This window comes from Lolium perenne, chromosome 5, assembly GCF_019359855.2.
Source record: "Lolium perenne isolate Kyuss_39 chromosome 5, Kyuss_2.0, whole genome shotgun sequence".
In the NCBI taxonomy this organism is placed as follows: domain Eukaryota; kingdom Viridiplantae; phylum Streptophyta; class Magnoliopsida; order Poales; family Poaceae; genus Lolium; species Lolium perenne.
Genome location: NC_067248.2, coordinates 257,887,294 through 257,912,313, shown reverse-complemented (window position 1 = coordinate 257,912,313; position 25,020 = coordinate 257,887,294). Strand labels below are relative to the sequence as shown.

At 41.6% G+C, this 25,020-nt stretch overlaps 1 long non-coding RNA gene across 1 annotated transcript; it reads left to right on the top strand.

Moving 5' to 3' along the window:
• The first annotated feature begins 20,139 nt into the window (after positions 1-20,139).
• LOC139831858 (uncharacterized) lies at positions 20,140-21,784 on the top strand. The gene is made up of 3 exons (XR_011746158.1): positions 20,140-20,762; positions 20,863-20,958; positions 21,577-21,784. It is a non-coding gene; the product is annotated as an uncharacterized lncRNA (long non-coding RNA).
• Positions 21,785-25,020: the final 3,236 nt, after the last annotated feature.

Sequence of the window (25,020 nt, the reverse complement as noted above, 5' to 3'; positions counted from 1 at the left end):
TTCAGCAGCTTTAGCAGTTTCAGGCAGTTTTTCGCGCTTTGCATTAGAAGTGGAAACATTGCCAACACCAATTCTTCTACCATTATTAGTAGGAGGTGCAGCAACATGTGGAGCAGTAGCATTGCTAGTGGTGGTAATAGTCTAGACTTTAGCAATATTATCTTCTTTTTCATTCTCTTCTCTTTCCCACCTAGCACGCAATTTGGCCATCAATCTTATATTCTCATTGATTCTAACTTGGATGGCATTTGCTGTAGTAACAATTTTATTATTATGATTTTCATTAGGCATAACTTTCGATTTCAAAAGATCAACATCAGCAGCAAGACTATCGACTTTAGAAGCAAGTATATCAATTTTCCCAAGCTTTTTTCAACAGATTTGTTAAAGGCAGTTTGTGTACTAATAAATTCCTTAAGCATGGCTTCAAGTCCAGGGGGTGTGTTCCTATTATTGTTGTAAGAATTCCCATAAGAATTACCATAGCCGTTGCCATTATTATAAGGATATGGCCTATAGTTGTTACTAGAATTGTTCCGGTAAGCATTGTTGTTGAAATTATTATTTTTAATGAAGTTTACTTCAACATGTTCTTCTTGAGCAACCAATGAAGCTAACGAAACGTTATTAGGATCAACATTAGTCCTACCATTCACAAGCATAGACATAATAGCATCAATCTTATCACTCAAGGAAGAGGTTTCTTCGACAGAATTTACCTTCTTACCTTGTGGAGCTCTTTCCGTGTGCCATTCAGAGTAATTAATCATCATATTATCAAGAAGCTTTGTTGCTTCACCAAGAGTGATGGACATAAAGGTACCTCTAGCAGCTGAATCCAATAGGTTCCGCGAAGAGAAATTCAGTCCTGCATAAAAGGTTTGGATGATCATCCAAGTAGTCAGTCCATGGGTTGGGTAGTTTTTAACCAAAGATTTCATTCTTTCCCATGCTTGTGCAACATGCTCATTATCCAATTGTTTAAAATTCATTATGCTACTCCTCAAAGATATAATTTTAGCAGGGGGATAATATCTACCAATAAAAGCATCCTTGCATTTAGTCCATGAATCAATACTATTCTTAGGCAGAGATAGCAACCAATCTTTAGCTCTTCCTCTTAATGAGAAAGGAAACAATTTTAATTTTATAATGTCACCATCTACATCTTTATACTTTTGCATTTCACACAATTCAACAAAATTATTGAGATGGGTAGCAGCATCATCAGAACTAACACCAGAAAATTGCTCTCGCATAACAAGATTTAGTAAAGCAGGTTTAATTTCAAAGAATTCTGCTGTAGTAGCAGGTGGAGCAATAGGTGTGCATAAGAAATCATTATTATTTGTGGTTGTGAAGTCACACAACTTAGTATTTTCAGGAGTACCCATTTTAGCAATAGTAAATAAAGCAAACTAGATAAAGTAAATGCAAGTAACTATTTTTTGTGTTTTTGATATAGAGTGCAAACAAGATAGTAAATAAAGTAAAGCTAGCAACTAATTTTTTTGTATTTTGATTTAATGCAGAAAACAAAGTAGTAAATAAAGTAAAGCAAGACAAAAACAAAGTAAAGAGATTGGGATGTGGAGACTCCCCTTGCAGCGTGTCTTGATCTCCCCGGCAACGGCGCCAGAAAAAGAGCTTGATACGCGTACAGCACGCATCCGTTGGGAACCCCAAGAGGAAGGTGTGATGCGTACAGCGGCAAGTTTTCCCTCAGTAAGAAACCAAGGTTTATCGAACCAGTAGGAGCCAAGAAGCACGTTGAAGGTTGATGGCGGCGAGATGTAGTGCGGCGCAACACCAGGGATTCCGGCGCCAACGTGGAACCTGCACAACACAACCAAAGTACTTTGCCCCAACGTAACAGTGAGGTTGTCAATCTCACCGGCTTGCTGTAACAAAGGATTAGATGTATAGTGTGGATGATGATTGTTTGCAGAAAACAGTAGAACAAGTATTGCAGTAGATTGTATTCGATGTAAAAGAATGGACCGGGGTCCACAGTTCACTAGTGGTGTCTCTCCCATAAGAATAAGCATGTTGGGTGAACAAATTACAGTTGGGCAATTGACAAATAGAGAGGGCATGACCATGCACATACATGATATGATGAGTATAGTGAGATTTAATTGGGCATTACGACAAAGTACATAGACCGCTATCCAGCATGCATCTATGCCTAAAAAGTCCACCTTCAGGTTATCATCCGAACCCCTTCCAGTATTAAGTTGCAAACAACAGACAATTGCATTAAGTATGGTGTGTAATGTAATCAATAACTACATCCTCGGACATAGCATCAATGTTTTATCCCTAGTGGCAACAGCACATCCACAACCTTAGGGGTTTCTGTCACTCCCCCAGATTCAATAGAGGCATGAACCCACTATCGAGCATAAATACTCCCTCTTGGAGTTACAAGCATCAACTTGGCCAAAGCCTCTACTAGTAATGGAGAGAGCATGCAAGATCATAAACAACACATAGATAGATTGATAATCAACATAACATAGTATTCACTATTCATCGGATCCCAACAAACACAACATATAGCATTACAGATAGATGATCTTGATCATGTTAGGTAGCTCACAAGACCCGACAATGAAGCACAATGAGGAGAAGACAACCATCTAGCTACTGCTATGGACCCATAGTCCAGGGGTGAACTACTCACTCATCACTCCGGAGGCGACCATGGCGGTGAAGAGTCCTCCGGGAGATGATTCCCCTCTCCGGCAGGGTGCCGGAGGCGATCTCCTGAATCCCCCGAGATGGGATTGGCGGCGGCGGTGTCTCTGGAAGGTTTTCCGTATCATGGCTCTCGGTACTGGGGGTTTCGCGACGAAGACTATATGTAGGCGGAAGGGCAGGTCAGGGGGCCGCACGAGGGCCCCACACCACAGGCCGGCGCGGCCAAGGGTTGGGCCGCGCCGCCCTGGTGTTTGGCCACCTCGTGGCCCCACTTCGTCTCCTCTTCGGTCTTCTGGAAGCTTCGTGGCAAAATAGGCCCCTGGGCGTTGATTTCGTCCAATTCCGAGAATATTTCCTTACTAGGATTTCTGAAACCAAAAACAGCAGAAAACAGCAACTGGCTCTTCGGCATCTCGTTAATATGTTAGTGCCGGAAAATGCATAAGTATGACATAAAGTATGCATAAAACATGTAGGTATCATCAATAATGTGGCATGGAACATAAGAAATTATCGATACGTCGGAGACGTATCAGGTGCCTAAACCAAAAAACCATTATAGGCCTAAAATTGACAAAGCTCTTAATGCCACTATAGAAAATGGAGCATCTAATGCTTCATCTCTTGATAATACTTGATAGACACTTTCTGCGCCTAGCTGAAAGGCGTTAAAGAAAAGCGCTTATGGGAGACAACCCATGATTTTACTACAGCAATTTTGTTTTATATTTGAGTCTTGGAAGTTGTTACTACTGTAGCAACCTCTCCTTATCTTAACTAGCACTATACCCGCGCGATGCAGCGGAACAACCAAAAAAGGTTTTTTTTTTTTGAAAATAACACATTGTAAAAATGCTTGCATGTACGTTTACCAAGACCCGCCAGCGGCATGTCATTTTCTTATATATCTGGTATTCTGGTTATGGTTTTCATACCTAACTCATTGTATTCTCTTCGATATATCAATGAAACAACATAACCTTCTTGATATGCGCAATTTTCCAAAATAATCTACTTCAGCAGATTTTTTTTCTTGTATTAAATATGAGTTTTTTCTCTTATGTTACTCGATTATTAACTCACCCCATGTAAGGCTAGGTAGGAAGTACGCCGCCACCACGATCGATGTTCGTGTTCGCCTCGATTGAGCAGCATATATAGTAGTGTTTACACACATTGACTTGGTCTCTTTTCCAAGAGAGTCCCGGAGACATGATCTGATACATAAGACGTGATGGAAGAGAAAAGGCGCGACTCATATCGGCAAGTTGACCTTGGTCAGGCACGCGCTATGTACGGGTCGGTTTTTTATCTCTCGCCGGACGTATGGTTTTCTTGAGGCGGCATTGTCGAGTGTGAAACGATGATGTCTGGTTTTTCTCACATACCAAAATTGTTTGATTACCTACTGACTTCACTAATCTCAATTTAATAGTTAAGATTTATGTACCAAAATTCAGTGATGGTATCTGAATGTGTGTTGCAAGCAATTGATTCGGTCAAGACTAATAGTATTCTAATTCTCATTTAAAAAATAGCAATCTAATTTTCACTTCCAGAACCACAAGAAAAATTGTTGTTCCCAGGATCTATAAATCCCAAACTTTAGTTCATTTGCAAACATCTTGAAGTGGCAAAAAATACAAGCGAACACACCCTATTAGCAATTGGCCAACTCGTCCAGCCATGGTCGCCGATTGTTCAGCCATGGTCGCTGATCCAGTAAGGTTACAAGCAGACGGGAGTGGAGAGAAAACGTTTTTCCAGCCCAGCCCACTATTGTTTGCAGGCCCGCTTTTGTGCAGGGAAAAATTAGCAAACAAGGAAACGACTCCGGACGTAGCAAACGAGCAAACGAACGCATCGTGGCCCGATCGAAGGAGCGACGTTCACGTGGCTGGTGCCACGTACACGCACGGACAACGGATCCAAATTTGGAAGTTGTTACTACTGTAGCAACCTCTCCTTATCTTAATTTTGTTGCATTGTTGTGTGATGACCCACAAGTATAGGGGGTGTATCTTAGTATCTTCGATAAGTACGAATGTCGATCCCAACGAGGAGCAGAAGGTGTTAACAAGCAGTTTCGATGAAGGATTCACTGTAAATGCTCACAGACATGTATTCAGGGGGTTTTGATGTAACAGATGAATAAAGTACGAGTAAGTAAAGTGCGAGTGTAATAATTGCAGCGAGTGGCCCAATCCTTTTTAGCACAAAGGACAAGCCGGTTTGTTTACTTATAATGACCAAACGTTCTCGAGGACACACGGGATTTTAGTCTAGTGCTTTCGCTACATACGGCTAATTAATCTTCATTGTTTTGATAAGTGTTGTGTGGGTGAACCTATGCTAATGTACCGCCCTTCCTAGGACTAATACATACTTGTGATTATACCCCTTGCAAGCATCCGCAACTACAAGAAAGTAATTAAGATAAATCTAACCACAGCCTTAAATTCTGAGATCCTGCTATCCCTCATGCATCGATATACCAACGGGGGTTCAGGTTTCTGTCACTCCGGCAACCCCGTAATTGGCAAACGAGTACAAGATGCATTCCCCTAGGCCCATAAAGGTGAAGTGTCGTGTAGTCGACATTCACACGACACCACTAGAAGAATAACACCACAACTTAAATATCATAACATTGAATATTACTCAACCATACTTCACTACTAACATTTAGACTTCACCCATGTCCTCAAGAACTAAACGAACTACTCACGAGACATCATATGGAACATGATCGGAGGTGATATGATGATGAATAACAATCTGAACATAAACCTTGGTTCAACGGTCTCACTCAATAGCATCAATAACTAGTAGAAATCCACCGTGAGAGTTTCCCCTATCAAACAATCAAGATCAAATCCAAATTGCTACAGCGGTGGCGATGTGCAGCGGTGGAGACGGCGGTGATGATGATGAAGATGATGACGATGGTGATGGAGATGATGTCCAGCTCGATGACGGTGACGATGGCGTTGATTTCCCCCTCCGGGAGGGAATTTCCCCGGCGGATCTCACCCTGCCGGAGAGCTCTTTTCTCTCTGGTGTTCTCCGCCCCGCAGAGGCGGCTGTGACTCTTCGCGACGTATCCCCTGGAGCTTAGGTTTTCGGGACGAAGGCGTACGCGAAGAAAAGGAGGCGAGAGGGGGCTGTGGGCCCCCTCCTCACAGGGCGGTGCGGCCAGGCCTTGGGCCGCGCCGGCCTATGGGGTGGGCCCACCTCGGGTCCCCTCGGCTCCCCCTTCTGGTTCCCTTCGTCTTCTAGAAAAATAGGATTTTTCATATAATTTCCGTCAACTGTTGATCTTCCGAAATATTGCATTCCGACGGCGCTTTTTCCAGCAGAATCCTGACTCCGGTGCGCGATCCTCCAATAATCATGAAACATGCAAAATAGATGAAATAACATAAGTATTATCTCCAAATATGAAATATATCAATGAATAACAGCAAATTATGATATAAAATAGTGATGCAAATTGGACGTATCAACTCCCCCAAGCTTAGACTTCGCTTGTCCCCAAGCGAAACTGAACTCGGTAAACAGGACCACATGTTTATGGAGTGAAGAGTCGATAAATCAAATACGGACAAGAAGCATCATATTCATTCACACAAGACATTCTAGTAAACAACTTCCTCATATAATTCAATCTGAAACAAGTATAAGGTAATCACAAATAAATGTGCATAAGAAATCATAGTTGGTGATGGCAAACTTTGTTCTTGGTCAGAGAACAATTAACAGGTTATATTTATCTATCGAGCAGCGCTCTCATGTTAAAGTTTATATGGCGCAACTTGCATACTCAATCATAATAATCTCCTCATGATCATTGATAACTTTCAAAGCTATATTCATTCAGATAAAACTTGTACTAAACAAGGAAGAGTAAAAGACATGATGAAGCAAATCACAATATAATGGTTTGATCACAACAACTCAAATGCTTGCTTGAGATGGAGGGAAATAGGTTTACTGACTCAACATAAAGTAAAGGACAGGCCCTTTGCAGAGGGAAGCAGGGATCAAATCATGTGCTAGAGCTTTTTCAGTTTTGAAATCATATAAAGAGAATAAAAGTAACATTTTGAGAGGCGTTTGTTGTTGTCAACGACTGGTAGCGGGTACTCTAACCCCCTTGCCAGACAAACTCTCGAAGAGCGGCTCCCATAAAGTTTTATTTTGGGTTGGCACTCCTTCCAACCTTTGCTTTCACAAACCATGGCTAACCGAATCCTCGGGTGCCTGCCAACAATCTCATACCATGAAGGAGTGCCTTTTTATTTTAGTTTTATTTAGATGACACTCCTTCCCACCTTTGCTTTCTCAAGCCATGGCTAACCGAATCCTTCGGGTGCCGTCCAACAATCACATACCATGGAGGAGTGTCTATTTAGGTTAATTAATTTGGGACTGGGAATCCCATTGCCAGCTCTTTTTGCAAAATTATTGGATAAGTGGATGAAGCCACTAGTCCATTGGTGAAAGTTGCCCAACAAGATTGAAAGATAAAACACCACATACTTCCTCATGAGCTATAAAACATTGACACAAATAAGGGATAGTAAATTTTGAATTGTTTAAAGGTAGCACACAAAGTATTTACTTGGAATGGCAGGAAATACCATGTAGTAGGTAGATATGGTGGACACAAATGGCATAGGTTTGGGTTGAGGTATGGATGCACGAGAAGCATTCCCTCTCAGTGCGGGTTTTTGGCTAGCAAGGTTAATTAGCAAGCACAAGAGTTGAGGGAAACAAACAAATATACATGTGATAGAAACAATCATGCATCTTTCTTGTAAGCACAAACAATTTTAACTTCAGAATAATAAGCTATGAGCTAACAAGAAAATAAGACAATGAAACAACTATATGTATTTCTCTTTTCTACTTAAACCTCAAGGTGTTGTTGCTATTGACCAATGCTAAGTTTGCCAAAGCCAAATAGATTTATTCATTGCTCCCAAAGTGATACCAATACTAAAATCAAGATCAATCATATAATAGAGATTTCAAACTAAAATAAGGTGTGCAATATGTAAATGATAAGACTTCTCATTAATATTTCATAACGATAACTCACACCAAGGGATACATAGACAACCAACTAAAGCTAGAGATACTTCCACACTGCAACCCATCTTATATGATAACTTCCCTACTCATGATATGACACTACTTAATAGTAAAAAGTAAAAGATAGTGATGATGTGATACCGCGGCACTCCCCCAAGCTTGGAACAAACCAAGGGGATGCCAATGCCGATGATGAATTACTCCTTTGGCGATGGTGATGATGAATTCTCGACAAGCTTCTCAACAAGCTCCTGAAGCTCATCAATCTTGTACATGAGGTTGCGGATCATCTCCGAATTGTGCTCGACGCGATTAAGAAGTATGTCCGACGGTGAGTCCCAATCCTTGGAGTTATTTCCCCACCCTTCAGCTTCAGGCTTCGTCCTTCCTGCAGTGTTAGAACGATCTATGTCCCAATTGCTAGGCAATGCTGCCTTGGGAGTCCTTTCAATTTGACTATTCTAAATTAGATTGCGGAAGGGGTGGTAAGTGCCTGAAGAAGATGTCTTTGGAGCTAGGTAGTGACGTGGAACCCTTCCTCCGGTGCGAATTCTTGCGCTCCTGTTTGCACTAAAAGGGTTATCCACCACTTTGATGCTTGCGACGGTAGCACGCGGGTATGCGCGCGAGTCTTCCTCCACTTCTTCTTCATCTTCTTCCTTGACGCTCTCGTCTACCTCTTCCCACTCGGGATCTTGAATATCTTCATCCGAAAGCCCCTTGCCCTTGTTCTTGGAGACCATGGTGCTTCTAGATTGAAAACAGATCCTGGCAGAAACAGCTCGGAACAAAACACGTCGAGAAAACGATATACGGACCTCCAGGGGTCCGGGGGATTATATAGCAGGAATTTGTATGTCACAAGGAAAGTACCAGGTTGAACCAGAGTCGGAAAGAGGCGACGAAGCGGCCAGCTCATAAGGCGGCGCGGCCAGGCTGGGGCCCGCGCCGGCCTATATGGGGGCACGCCCTCGTGCGTCTCCTCCACTCCGTTTCGATCTCGTAATTTTTCATATTTTCCAAAAACAGCAAAAACATTGTTCGGAAAGTAAATCGCGAACTTTTTATTACCTGTACTGTTACCTATTCAAAGTTGAGTTCTGGTGGACTGTCAATTTGGCCTTTGATGAAAGCCTCTGGTGTTTCCACTCGAATAACATCAACATCTACATTATAAGAATCACCTGAGATATAATGCTTGAGTCTTTGTCCATTCACCACTTGTGTGGCATTGCCTTGGAGAGAGCTAATTTTAATTGCTCCTGAACGATACACCTCCTCAACAACATATGGTCCTTCCCATTTCGAGAATAATTTCCCTGCAAAGAATCTAAGACGAGACCGATACAATAGGACTTTATCCCCAATATTAAATTCTCTTTTGATAATCCTTCTATCATGCCATTTCTTAACTTTCTCTTTAAAGAGTTTAGCATTTTCATAAGCTTCACTTCTCCATTCATCTAGAGAACTCAATTGCAGCAACCTCTTATTACCGGCAAGTTCAGGATCTTTATTTAATTCTCTAACAGCCCAATAAGCTTTGTGCTCTAGTTCTAAAGGTAAATGACAAGCTTTTCCATAAACCATTTTATAAGGTGACATTCCCATGGGATTTTTATAAGCAGTTCTATAAGCCCATAGTGCTTCCTTCAATTTACTAGCCCAATTCTTTCTAGTTTTATTAACAGTCTTTTGCAAGATAGATTTAATCTCTCTATTAGATAGTTCTACTTGCCCACTAGTTTGAGGATGATAAGCGGAAGCAATTCTATGATTAATACCATATTTAGCAAGAGTTTTTCTAAAACCACCATGAATAAAATGAGAACCTCCATCAGTCATAATATATCTCGGAACTCCAAATCTAGGAAAAATAATATCTAAAAGCATTCTTAAAGAGGTCTCACCATCAACACTTTTTGTAGGTATGGCTTCCACCCATTTAGTAACATAATCAACAGCAACAAGTATATGAGTGTTACCTTCTGAAGAGGGAAAAGGTCCCATGAAGTCAAATCCCCAACAATCGAACGGTTCAATAACAAGAGTATAATTCATAGGCATTTCATTGCGTCTGTAGATATTACCAACCCTTTGACATTCATCACAAGATAAAATAAACTTCCTTGCATCTTTGGAGAGAGTTGGCCAATAAAAACCTGATTGTAGAACCTTTTGTGCGGTTCTATCTCCGGCGTGATGCCCTCCATAAGCACTACCATGACATTTACTCAATATCTCTTGTTGTTCATATTCGGGAACACATCTTCGCAGAATACCATCCACTCCTTCTTTATATAAGTGTGGGTCATCCAAAAAATAATGCCTCAAGTCATAAAAGAATTTCCTCCTTTGCTGGGCTGAAAAGGTTGGAGGCAAGTACTTGGAAACAATAAAGTTAGCATAATCAGCATACCAAGGACTGTCTCGCGAGCTCACCTTTATTACAGCCAATTGTTCATTTGGAAAACTATCATTAACAGGAACATGATCATAAGCAATATTTTCCAATCTAGACAAATTATCAAACAAGGATTATCAGCACCTTTCCTATCTACAATATGTAAATCAAATTCTTGCAACAGAAGTACCCATCTAATAAGCCTTGGCTTAGCATCTTTCTTTTGCATAAGGTATCTAATTGCAGCATGATCAGTATGTATAGTAACTTTTGAATCAACAATATAAGATCTAAACTTATCACAAGCAAAGACTACAGCTAACAATTCTTTTTCAGTAGTAGCATAGTTTCTTTGAGCAGCATCAAGGGTTTTACTAGCATAATGAATAACATTCAGTTTTTTATCTACTCGCTGTCCAAGAACAGCGCCTACAGCAAAATCACTAGCATCACACATAATTTCAAATGGTAAGTTCCAATCAGGAGGTTCAACTATAGGAGCAGTTGTTAAGGCTTTCTTTAGAGTTTCAAAAGCTTCCTTACAATCATCATCAAAAACAAAAGGTACATCTTTTTGAAGAAGATTAGTAAGAGGCTTTGAAATCTTGGAGAAGTCTTTAATAAACCACCTATAAAACCCAGCATGACCAATAACACTACGAATACCTTTAACATCCCTAGGATAGGGCATCTTCTCAATTGCTTCAACTTTAGCTCTATCAACTTCAATACCTCTCTCAGAAATTTTATGTCCCAATACAATTCCTTCATTAACCATAAAGTGGCATTTCTCCCAATTAAGAACAAGGTTAGTTTCTTCACATCTTTGCAAAACTTTATCAAGGTTCCGCAAGCAAGTATCAAAGGAATTTCCATAGACAGAAAAATCATCCATGAATACCTCTACAATACTCTCGCAAAAGCCATGAAAAATAGCAGACATGCATCTTTGAAAAGTAGCAGGAGCATTACATAAACCAAAAGGCATACGTCTATAAGCATAAGTTCCATAGGGACAAGTGAAAGTGGTTTTCTCTTGATCCTTAGTTTTAACAGCAATTTGTGAGAACCCAGAATAACCATCAAGAAAGCAAAAATGAGTATTTTTAGATAACCTTTCTAACATTTGATCAATAAAAGGCAAAGGGTAATGATCTTTCTTAGTAACCTTATTAACTTTTCGATAATCAATGCACATTCTATACCCTACAACTACTCTTTGAGGTATGAGCTCATCATTATCATTAGGCACAACAGTCATTCCTCCTTTCTTAGGAACACAATGCACAGGACTAACCCATCTACTATCAGCAATAGGATATATAATACCAGCTTCAAGGAGTCTTAATACCTCATTTCTTACCACATCCTTCATCTTAGGAATTAGACGACGCTGAGGTTCAACAATAGGCTCCGCATCATCTTCCATATTAATGGTGTGTTGGCAAATAGAGGGAGAAATCCCCTTCAAGTCATCAAGAGTGTAGCCAATAGCTCCTCGGTGCTTCTTCAGTATTTTGAATAACCTTTCTTCTTCAAACTCTGAAAGCTTAGAACTAATAATAACATGATATATTTTCTTATCATCAATATGAGCATATTTAAGATTATCAGGCAATGGTTTTAAATCAAAGACAGGATCTTCCTTTGGTGGTGGTGTTGTACTCAGATCTTCCACCGGTAAATCATGCTTAAGAATAGGTTGACGAAGGAAAATTTCATCAAGCTCATCTCTTTCTTCCCTAAAAACTTCACTCTCACTATTCTCCAAATGTTGCTGCAAAGGATTATCAGGAGCAAGAGCAATAGATGCACACTGTTCAACTTTAAAATCATTATTGGGCGAATCAATTTTATAAGGAGTTTTGGCAAATTTAGAGAAGTTAAACTCATAAGATTCACCAGCAAATTTAGTCAAAATTTTCTCTTTCTTGCAATCTATAATAGCTCCACAAGTATTTAGAAAAGGTCTACCAAAAATGATAGGACAATATTTACTAGCAGCAGAACCAAGTACCAAAAAGTCAGCAGGATATTTAATCTTACCACATAGAACTTCCACATCTCGAACAATACCAATTGGAGAGATAGTTTCTCTATTAGCCAGCCGAATAACCACATCAATATCTTCAAATTCACAAGAACCAATTTCGTGGATAATCTCCGTGTAAAGCTCATAAGGAATAGCACTAATACTTGCACCAATATCACATAAACCATAATAACAATGATCACCAATTCTAACAGATAGCATAGGAACACTAGCTTGCTTGGACTTATTAGGATGTGAAACAATGTTAGAGGCATCTTCACAGAAAATAATATGACCATCCTCCACATTTTCAGTCACAAGATCTTTAACTATTGCAACAGCAGGTTCAACTTTTATTTGTTCTTCAGGTTCTATAGATTTCTTTTCACTTTTATGAACCGCACTATTTATAACAGAGTACTCCTTCATTTTAGCAGGGAAATGAGTTCTTTCAATATAAGCTTCAGGAATAACATGATCAATAGTTTCAACTACAACACATTTATTTATAGATAAATCAATTTTATCTTTATACGGTTCATGATACTTATCAAAGTTCTTCTTAGGCAATTCATAATGAGAAGCAAAAGCTTTATAAAGATTTGCAGCAACTTGAGAATCAAGACCATAGGTAGCACTCATATTACGAAATTTATCAGTATCCATAAAAGCTTCAATGCATTTATAATCATAATTTATACCTGATTCTCTATCTTTGTCGTTCTCCCATCCTTCAGTATTCTTCTGGATCCGATTAAGAAGGTCCCTTTTAAACTCTTCCTTGTTGCGTGTGAATGATCCAGAACAAGAAGTATCCAGCAAGGTCTTGTCTTCAAAAGAAAGTCTTGCATAGAAATTATCAATCTTTACTATTAAATTGCAATAGGTGACTGCCTGGTGTCACAAACGGGCCAACATATTATTTCTATAGGCCCAACGCGCCAAGAGCCTTCCGTCCGTTTCATACATCCAGCCTTCTCGCTCCTGCCGGATCGATAGGTGGCCCAGCTCGAGCAGTTTACATGGCCTGCCACACCGCTTAGTCAAAAAATTGTCCTTTTAAGGCTAGATGGAAAGGAAGCAAACGTACATGAACATGAGTCCTGGTGACTTTCCAACCTCTGTGTGTCTAGACCGTGTCGTTTGTTTGCTACGACTCGGTTTTGTTTCCTACGACTCGTAGGAGATATGACCGCATCGTGAAAGAGATCCAACCTTGTGTCCCGACCAAACCGGAGTCGGTCTCTTCTTGCCTTCTCATAAACCTTTATTTGTCAGAGCGATCATCAAAATCAATCAATCGTTTGAGAGATCAAGCAATAGCACCATGGTGCCCACCATAGAGGACAGACGAGAAAAATAGCATGATGATCCGCTGGTTAGCTCGGCGATTGCTTCGAGTCCAGCAATCGAGGCCATGATTGCCGTGAACGTAAATATCGTCACCCTCAGCGCCCACCAGGCAAGCCTCAACGCTTCCTCCGATCTCAACGACGAGGAAAACATAAGATCGCCGATGATGTCTACTATAAGCCCAATCATGGCGGCGAACACCACGTCAGGGCGCGAGTGTTCATGATCCCGGAACATGCAAGCCTTAAGGTTGCCTCCGATTCAGATGATGACGACAACATAAGCTCGCCAATGTCTAGAGAGCCTCAGCCGCCCAATCGCATGGCGGAGCACACCACACCTGAGCGCGAGCAGCCGAGCATCCATGATCCTCACGGGTAATGCTTCGATGATGCAATGCAGGCGCAGGCCAAGCCCACAATGTCGTTCCGCTGCAACTTTTGGATGGGCATCGCTTGCCCGCCCTGCTGGTTCGTGTCTGCGACGCTTCTGCTTCTTCGGCGAGCCGAACAACCATAGAATTACGTGTCGTGCTTAAGTGGACGAACACGCTGGTTGTCATCACTTCTTCTGCTGCTCTGTTAGCTTTTGATTCATAGCTCTGTTTTTACCTCCTTGCTATGCGCTGGAGGGTGTTGTTGTGGTTGTTCCGTGCCTGTAATCTAAAACTCCTCTAAAACGTTAGCATTAGGCGGCGCTTCCCCCCTTGCTTTTTTCTATTTTGTTGGAACTACTGCTGTATTTTCATTATTTCTCTAATAATGAAAATTCGATCCCCGTGGTGGATCGTGTGGTAAAAAAAGCAGTGCATCCAGCATTCTAGCAGACACTCTGCATGAGATGTGCATATGAACGCCTCCCAAAATGACGTTAGCCTTGTCGCTGTTAGCCTCTGTAGCAGCTTCCTCCAAAACAGGTTTTGGTTCAATGCCCCTTATTAGATTAATGAGATTTTTTTTTGTATTGAATGCCTGTAAGTTAACCTCAATAATAACTACCATGAAGCTGATTGTTGTGTCTCCCTATCCATGGTTTGTACCTACAAAGATTTGTGATAGTCGGAGATGCCGTAAGATTCTATAAAACACCCGCTTCGACGACGCCTTCAAAAAGGATGCGGCGCCCATGGGTGTCACCATCGTCGGTCCTGGCCAGCCGCCAAGATAAAACTTTCGTCTAGCAAAGAGTCCCAAAACCTCACGCCCGCCCAATAAGGACCGGCACAAACCACCACCTGCATCCGCCGCAATGCGACCCCCGGAGAGCCGCCGCACGCACCCTGCCCCGCAGCCTCCATGCCCCATCCTGAGAGCTTCCGCGCACCGCCACCCTCCCGTGTTGGGTGCCACGAAGACGTCGATGACGCGTAGCCGGGAAGAACACCTCCGCGTGCCGGCACGGCCGAGCCCAGAGAAGGCCCTCGCGACCTAGAACCGGCCCAACCGCGTCAGCACGCACCTCCAGCCGCACGTCGCCTCGCACCAGCAGATGCCGACCTCGCCGCCGCGCCCCACCCGGCGACGCCGCGCAACAAAGCAGCCCGGAAGAACACCTCCTCGCGCCGGCTCGACCGAACCCAGAGAAGGCCCTCGCGGCCCAGATCTGGCCCATCCGCGTCGGCTCGCACCTCCAGACGCCGACCTCGCCGCCGAGCCCATCCAGACCAGCTCCGCTGCAACACACCGCCAGCGGCCTGCAGCGGCCACGCCCGCCCGCTGCTGAGTCGCCGAAACGCGCCGCCCGGAAATCTCCCGTTGCGCTGGTTGATCGCTCATGTTATTGTGCTATATAAAAAAAATTAGTTCACCTTAATTTGGTAGTGTTATGATGTTTAAACTAGCATACGCATGAAGAAATTTGGAACAGAGGGACTATTTTGTATCAAAAAATAAAAGTTTCGTAATGCGTGCTATTGTTACAACTTACAAGGTATGGTAAACATGCAAATTCATCATTTCAATTTTTAAAATTTAAGTCATGTTTGTTCCGCGGCGAAGCGCGGGCATAGTGCTAGTAATAATATTACCAGGAAGCTCATGAATGGGGCATTTGAGCATTAAAGACTTCAATCTCCCCCACGCTTGGGCAATACTCTCTCCTTTATGAGGCCAAAAATTATATATGCGATTCTGATCTTTGTGAATCTCACTTGGAGGATAGAACTTAGAATAAAACTGGGGCACAATATCATTCCATTCAAGAGAATCCCCATTATCCAGTAATTTATACCAATGCGCCGCTTTACCAGACAGCGATATAGAGAATAGTTTCTTCCTCACTTCATCCATAGCAATACCTGCACACTTGAATAAACCGCATAATTCATGTAATAACAGTAAATGATCTCCAGGGTGGACAGTTCCATCCCCTGTATAACGGTTATCCACTACACGTTCAATAATTTTCAAAGGTATTTTGTATGGTATTTCTTCCTCACCTGGCGCCTCATCCACTACCTTTGCAGTAGTAGTAGATTTCCCAAATAAAAACTCAAGAGAAGATCTCTCCATAATGAATTATAGCAGCAAGCAGAAATAAAATCAGCACAAACAGTAGAAATTTCCCTTACCAATTCCACTTACCAATAGCGCTTCACTCCCCGGCAACGGCGCCAGAAAATAGTCTTGATGACCCACAAGTATAGGGGGTGTATCGTAGTATCTTCGATAAGTAAGAATGTCGATCCCAACGAGGAGCAGAAGGTGTTGACAAGCAGTTTCGATGAAGGATTCACTGTAAATGCTCACAGACAAGTATTCAGGGGGTTTTGATGTAACAGATGAATAAAGTACGAGTAAGTAAAGTGCGAGAGTAATAATTGCAGCAAGTGGCCCAATCCTTTTTAGCACAAAGGACAATACGGTTTGTTTACTTATAATGACCAAACGTTCTCGAGGACACACGGGATTTTAGTCTAGTGGTTTCGCTACATATGGCTAATTAATCTTCATTGTTTTGATAAGTGTTGTGTGGGTGAACCTATGCTAATGTACCGCCCTTCCTAGGACTAATACATACTTGTGATTATACCCCTTGCAAGCATCCGCAACTACAAGAAAGTAATTAAGATAAATCTAACCACAGCCTTAAACTCTGAGATCCTGCTATCCCTCCTGCATCGATATACCAACGAGGGTTCAGGTTTCTGTCACTCCGGCAACCCCGCAATTGGCAAACGAGTGCAAGATGCATTCCCCTAGGCCCATAAAGGTGAAGTGTCGTGTAGTCGACGTTCACACGACACCACTAGAAGAATAACACCACAACTTAAATATCATAACATTGAATATTACTCAACCATACTTCACTACTAGCATTTAGACTTCACCCATGTCCTCAAGAACTAAACGAACTACTCACGAGACATCATATGGAATATGATCAGAGGTGATATAATGACGAATAACAATCTGAACATAAACCTTGGTTCAACGGTTTCACTCAATAGCATCAATAACTAGTAGAAATCAACACCGGGAGAGTTTCCCCTATCAAACAATCAAGATCAAACCCAAATTGCTACAGCGGTGACGATGTGCAGCGGTGGAGACGGCGGTGATGATGATGAAGATGATGATGATGGTTATGGAGATGATGTCCAGCTCGATGACGGTGACGATGGTGTCGATTTCCCCCTCCGGGAGGGAATTTCCCCGGCGGATCTCAGCCTGCCGGAGAGCTCTTTTCTCTCTGGTGTTCTCCGCCCCGCAGAGGCGGCTGTGACTCTTCGCGACGTATCCCCTGGAGCTTAGGTTTTCGGGACGAAGGCGTACGCGAAGAAAAGGAGGCGAGAGGGGGCTGTGGGCCCCCTCCTCACAGGGCGGCGCGGCCAGGCCTTGGGCCGCGCCGGCCTATGGGGTGGGCCCACCTCGGGTCCCCTCGGCTCCCCCTTCTGGCTCCCTTCGTCTTCTCGAAAAATAGGATTTTTCATATAATTTCCATCAACTGTTGATCTTCCGAAATATTGCATTCCGACGGCGCTTTTTCCAGCAGAATCCTGACTCCGGCGCGCGATCCTCCAATAATCATGAAACATGCAAAATAGATGAAATAACATAAGTATTATCTCCAAATATGAAATATATCAATGAATAACAGCAAATTATGATATAAAATAGTGATGCAAATTAGACGTATCATTGTGCCAAGTAAAGTCTTTGATAGTAAGGTTCATACTAGATTTGGATTACTGCACAGAAACAGATTTCTTGCTGTCACGAATTTGAGCAGTAGCCTCTGTAGGTAACTCATAAAAATCTGCCAATTTACGTGAGTGATCCTCAGATATGTAGGCAACTTTCATTCAATTTGAGCATTTTCATTTGACCAAGTCTGGTGCACCTAAAAAATTCGTCTTTACGGACTGTTCTGTTTTGACAGATTCTGCCTTTTATTTCGCATTGCCTGTTTTGCTATGTTTGATGGATTTCTTTATTCCATTAACTTTCAGTAGCTTTGTGCAATGTCCAGAAGTGTTAAGAATGATTATGTCACCTCTGAACATGTGAATTTTTGATTATGCACTAACCCTCTAATGAGTTGGTTTGAGTTTGGTGTGGAGGAAGTTTTCAAGGATCAAGAGAGGAGGATGATACAATATGATCAAGGAGAGTGAAAGCTCTAAGCTTGGGGATGCCCCGGTGGTTCATCCCTGCATATTTCAAGAAGACTCAAGCATCTAAGCTTGGGGATGCCCAAGGCATCCCCTTCTTCATCGACAACATTATCAGGTTCCTCTAGTGAAACTATATTTTTATTCCATCATATCTTATGTGCTTTACTTGGAGCGTCTGTATGCTTTTATTTTTGTTTTGTTTGAATAAAGTTGGATCCTAGCATTCATTGTGTGGGAGAGAGACACGCTCCGCTGTTGCATATGGACAAATATGTCCTCAGGCTTTACTTATAATGTTCATGGCGAAGGTTGAATCTGCTTTGTTAATTGTTATATGGTTGGAAACGGGAAATGCTACATGTGGTAATTGGTAGAATGTCTTGAATAATGTAATACTTGGCAATTGTTGTGCTCATGTTTAAGCTCTTGCATCATATACTTTGCACCTATTAGTGAAGAAATACATAGAGCTTGCTAAAATTTGGTTTGCATGATTGGTCTCTCTAAGGTCTAGATATTTTCTAGTAAGGGTTGAACAACAAGGAAGACGGTCTTATAATGCTTGCAATATGTCTTTTATGTGAGTTTTGCTGTACCGGTTCATACTTGTGTTTGTTTCAAATAACCTTGCTAGCCTAAGCCTTGTATTGAGAGGGATTACTTCTCATGCATCCAAAATCCTTGAGCCAAAAACTATGCCACTTGTGTCCACCATACCTACCTACTACATGGTATTTCTCTGCCATTCCAAAGTAAATTGCTTGAGTGCTACCTTTAAAAATTTCATTCTTTGTCTTTGCAATATATAGCTCATGGGAAAAATAGCTTAAAAACTATTGTGGTATTGAATATGTACTTATGTATCTTATTTCTTATTAAGTTGCTTGTTGAGCGATAACCATGTTCCCGGGGACGCCATCAACTATCCTTTGTTGAATATCATGTGAGTTGCTATGCATGTTCGTCTTTTCTGAAATAAGGGTGATTTATCATGAGTTGAATGGTTTGAGTATGCATATTGTTAGAGAAGAGCATTGGGCCGCTAACTAAAGCCATGATCCATGGTGGAAGTTTCAGTTTTGGACAACAATCCTCAATCTCTTATGAGAATATTTTTTTGAATGCTTATGCATTAAAGAGGAGTCCATTATCTGTTGTCTATGTTGTCCCGGTATGGATGTCTAAGTTGAGAATAATCAAAGGCGAGAAATCCAATGCGAGCTTTCTCCTTAGACCTTTGTACAGGCGGCATAGAGGTACCCCTTTGTGATATTTGGTTAAAACATATGTATTGCGATGATAATCCATGTAAATCCAAGCTAATTAGGACAAGGTGCGGGCACTATTGGTAATCTATGCATGAGGCTTGCAACTTGTAGGATATAATTTACATAATACATATGCTTTATTACTACCGTTGACAAAATTGTTTCTTGTTTTCAAAATAAAAGCTCTAGCACAAATATAGCAATCCATGCTTCCCTCTCCGAAGGGCCTTTCTTCTACTTTTATGTTGAGTCAGTTCACCTACTTCTTTCTGTCTTAGAAGCAAACACTTGTGTTAACTGTGCATTGATTCTTACATACTTGCTTATTGCACTTATTATATTACTTTATGTTGACAATATCCATGAGATATACATGTTACAAGTTGAAAGCAACCACTGAAACTTAATCTTCCTTTGTGTTGCTTCACTACAAGAAGAACCCTCCTATAGCAATGCATACTTAGCAACGATCCAACTATTCGATGCAAAACTTTACATAGATACAGATGTATCTGTTGCAATCTACCTCCGTTGGCTATATACAGATCGGGGAGAAAAAAATGTTTACTAGCCTGGCCCATTAAGCTCCTTACGTATTCTTTTAACCGACCACCCATGAGGTGCGGCCTCGATGGAACGCCAACAATCTTAGCCCCCCTCCCCTAAACCTAGCCGCCTTCCTTCTCTTTGCAGGGAGTCACTCGCCGTTGCCTCGCCGGTGATGGCTGCTCACCCTAACACCTCCAATCCTCACCTTCTATTGTTAGGATGAGAAACAGGGACATCACGAAGGGCTGATTCGATCATGGTTTGCAGATTGCAGTCGCATATCATGAGATCCCTGCCAGATTCGTTCCCTATGATGCCAAGATGGATTCTGGCTATTCCATGGCGCGGAGGACGATCTCTCAACGAGTCGCGGCGGCGATTTGGAGAACGGGGGCGCGGTTGGATAGGGGAGCGGCAGAGGTTCAGGTTCCAAGTACAATTTCTAATTTCCCCTATCAGATTCCTCTCTCCTTTACTCATACTTGATCCGTGTTCAGCTCAGCTTTTTCCTAGCATTTATGTGCATCCTTGCATATTCCTGCCGTCAGAAGCTCTTCATGTGTGCAGTATTTATTTTCTTCTTTCAGTGGGCTTCTTCCCTTTGTACTGTATGAGACTATGACCAGTGCGCTTGTTTCGTATCATTGATGTTGATGTTGTTTTCGTTCGCATGGGTGATGCAAAAGGTGGAGCATGTATGATTTTTATGATGCCTTGAGGACGACCAGGCACTTACATCTGGTGAGTAGCCTTCTCTGCTCCTTCTTTCTCAAATTTTGTTTGTTATTTTTATATTGGGTCAGCAGTCACTAAGCCCCGGGGGATATGCAATTATCGTCAGTGGTTGTACAGATCTTCCTTTCCCACGGAAGGTAAATGAGGCAAGGATCCCATGAAGATGAAGCTACACAGCATGCTCGACACCCCACTGATTGCAGTAGGCCAGCTTAAATCTTATTTCTCGTAGCTTGATTCAGTTCGCCATTGCTTCATATTGACTATAAGTTTATGAAAAGAAAAATAAATTATTATATAACACTAGCTTATTTATCATGACGCACCTGTTATATGTACCTAAACAAAAACTAGGCAGATAATTAACATGTTGTAGTTTATGAAGTTTATCAAGAAAAATATTTGCTCGCTGTGGTAGTTCTTCCTAGTTATGTAGATATTTTATATTTAATCAATACTTAATCTGGTTACTGGGAGTTGGGGCAGTTAATAATAAGCACATTGTTAGAGTGCAGATAAACATAAGCTGCAGGATCAACTTTGTCATGAACGCTCTACCAGGATATGCATATATTAATCGACTAGTAATTTTTGGTACTACGTACTTATAGTTCTTCGTTCCTAGGGTTGTTTTCTGTATCTTAAGATGTTATATGACAACAAAGGAGAAACATATGCTTAAAATGAGGAATCTTGCATATGACTTTCTAATAAATCTTACAGTATTTTTTTCCGACGTGCTGTGCAAATAGTAATTGGATTCACTATTCCTTCCCATGATTTTCCACTATCATACTTAATAGGGATTTTTTTATTGCAGGACTAGCGGATCAGAAGGACTTTCTATACTTGGATACAAGCCTGGAACATATCTAAATGCAGAATATTACTAGATATATAGGAATAGTTAGATTTTAATATTCTGAATCAAGATTGTAAGCTGTGTACCCTTTGGATTATTTTCATGTATTGTGGTAGTGATTAAAATAATGTACATGAAATATTTCTTCAAGGAATGCAATATTCCATTATTTGTTTGTTGGGTTATGTCTCTCTCTTCTAAACAATATTCTCTTGTGTTAACAAAAACAGAGTTAGTGCTCAAACAAACGCAGTCCAAAAATAATTTATTTTGACAAAAAATCAAATTTATTTTAAAATAACGGTTATATACTTCATATTTTCTACCAACGTATACAATTGTTGCTTGAACTCCGTTGTTATTTTGCAACCCTTAATCAATGGGTTACCAACGGGTCTCTATGCGTTGCATTGTACCCTTGCAACACCCAAAAACGCAACGTATCTTTATTCGTTGGTAGAGGCGTTAGCAACGCCTATATTGACATTTAGATACAGATATATCTGTTGTTGTAGGAGGGGTCCTCTTGTAGTGCTTCAATGCCTTTATTTTGAATTTATTGCTTTATGAGTTAACTCTTATGCAAGACTTATTGATGCTTGTCTTGAAAGTACTATTCATGAAAAGTCTTTGCTATATGATTCAATTGTTTACTCATTGTCTTTATCATTGCTTCGGATCGCTACATTCATTACATGTGCTTACAATAGTATTGATCAAGATTATGATAGCATGTCACTTCAGAAATTATCTTTGTTATCGTTTACCTACTCGGGACGAGTAGGAACTAAGCTTGGGGATGCTGATACGTCTCCAACGTATCGATAATTTCTTATGTTCCATGCTTGTTTTATGATGATAAACACATGTTTTATACACACTTTATGTCATATTTATGCATTTTCCGGCACTAACCTATTAACAAGATGCCGAAGAGCCAGTTGCTGTTTTCTGCTGTTTTAGGTTTCAGAAATCCTAGTAAGGAAATATTCTCGGAATTGGACGAAATCAACGCCCAGGATCTTATTTTTCCACGAAGCTTCCAGAAGTCCGAAAGGGAAACGAAGTGGGGCGACGAGGCGGCCACACAGTAGGGCGGCGCGGCCAGGCCTGGGGCCGCGCGGCCCTAGCGTGTGGGCCCCTCGTGGCGCCCCCTGAACTACCCTTCCGCCTACATAAGCCTTCGTCGATAATAACTCCAGTACTGAGAGCCACGATACGGAAAACCTTCCAGAGACGCCGCCGCCGCCAATCCCATCTCGGGGGATTCAGGAGATCGCCTCCGGCACCCTGCCGGAGAGGGGAATCATCTCCCGGAGAACTCTTCACCGCCATGGTCTCCTCCGGAGTGATGTGTGAGTAGTTCACCCCTGGACTATGGGTCCATAGCAGTAGCTAGATGGTTGTCTTCTCCTCATTGTGCTATCATTGTCGGATCTTGTGAGCTGCCTAACATGATCAAGATCATCTATTTGTAATGCTACATGTTGCGTTTGATGGGATCCGATGAATAGTGAATGCTATGTTATGTTGATTATCAATCTATCATCTATGTGTTGTTTATGATCTTGCATGCTCTCCGTTATTAGTAGAGGCTCTGGCCAAGTCGTTACTTGTAACTCCAAGAGGGAGTATTTATGCTCGATAGTGGGTTCATGCCTCCATTAAATGCGGGACGATGACGGAAAGTTCTAAGGTTGTGGATGTGCTGTTGCCACTAGGGATAAAACATCAATGCTATGTCTAAGGATGTATTTGTTGATTACATTACGCACCATACTTAATGCAATTGTCTGTTGTTTGCAACTTAATACTGGAAGGGGTTCGGATGATAGCCTGAAGGTGGAATTTTTAGGCATAGATGCATGCTGGATAGCGGTCTATGTACTTTGTCGTAATGCCCAATTGAATCTCACACTACTCATCATAACATGTATGTGCATTGTCATGCTATCTTTATTTGTCAATTGCCCAACTGTAATTTGTTCACGCAACATGCTATTTATCTTATGGGAGAGACCCCACTAGTGAACTGTGGACCCCAGTCCATTCTTTACATCGAATACAATCTACTGCAATACTTGTTCTTACTGTTTTCTGCAAACATCATCATCCACACTATACATCTAATTCTTTGTTACAGCAAGCCGGTGAGATTGACAACCTCACTGTTAAGTTGGGGCAAAGTATCTTGGTTGTGTTGTGCAGGTTCCACGTTGGCGCCGGAATCCCTGGTGTTGCGCCGCAACACTCCGCCGCCATCAACCTTCAACGTGCTTCTTGACTCCTACTGGTTCGATAACCTTGGTTTCTTATTGAGGAAAAAACTTGTCGCTGTACGCATCATACCTTCCTCTTGGGGTTCCCAACGGACGTGTGCTTTACCATCACAAGCAGCAACAACCACCACCCAGATTGATCCTCGTCGCAGCCGGGGACGAACCACTTAGCGCGACCAAATCAACATGGCTATAGTGCGTGCACACCATGGCCTCCGAGCTGAGCTAGAAACGCCCTGCCAAAACCGGCAGCCATCGGAGGTGGATAACTGGATAGAGAGAGGGAGAGAGAGAGGGGGGAGTCTTGATGCGTCTTCTCTTGACAAAGAAGATGGGAGTTTGCCTACCTACCGCACATAACTTGTGCTCACTGAAGTGTGGGACCTCACGCATGGGAACCACACGTAAGTGACAGACTTGTTGGTGTAATAACTCGGGTGATCATTATACTTTATTAGTACAAAGTTTCCTATGTGGATTCAAGGGTAGAAAGCCAAGTTAACTCATTTACATGACATTATTTTTTCCATGAAGCCAAGTTAACTCATCTATGAATTGGTATATTTTGGTTATATTCGGAATTTTACTTGAAACTTGTTGGTCATGCCATTTTACTACTCGCCTAACACTTTTTCCGTGCTCGAAGGGAGGGGGTGGGCAGTATGCTACCCTGAATTTGTGTTACCCCCCAAAACTAGCAAATACGAGAGAGGCATCCAAAGAAACACACTCATCCCCTACCCACCTCCCCACTAAATTTGAAATCAAGCCAAACAAAAAAGGCAATAGAAAAGCATGGATTGTTCATCTTTTTCTATATAGTTAGGTTTAGGGTTTATAGAGATGCACATATTTTGATTTCACATTTGTGATGTACAATAATACATAGGTAAGATACCAAGCATGACCTTTGTTAGAATAACCTTTAACGTGTTCTCTCACCTTTAGATTCAAATGGGCATAAACAACCAGAAAAAATCAAAAAAAAAAATGGAAAACCAAAGCACATAGTCTTCTTATGTCGTATAGTAAGAATTGAAGTTAATAAACAAGGTCTAGACATATCAAACCAGACAAATCATGTATCTACACCTAACCCTAAACTTTGTCTTATGAAGTCAAG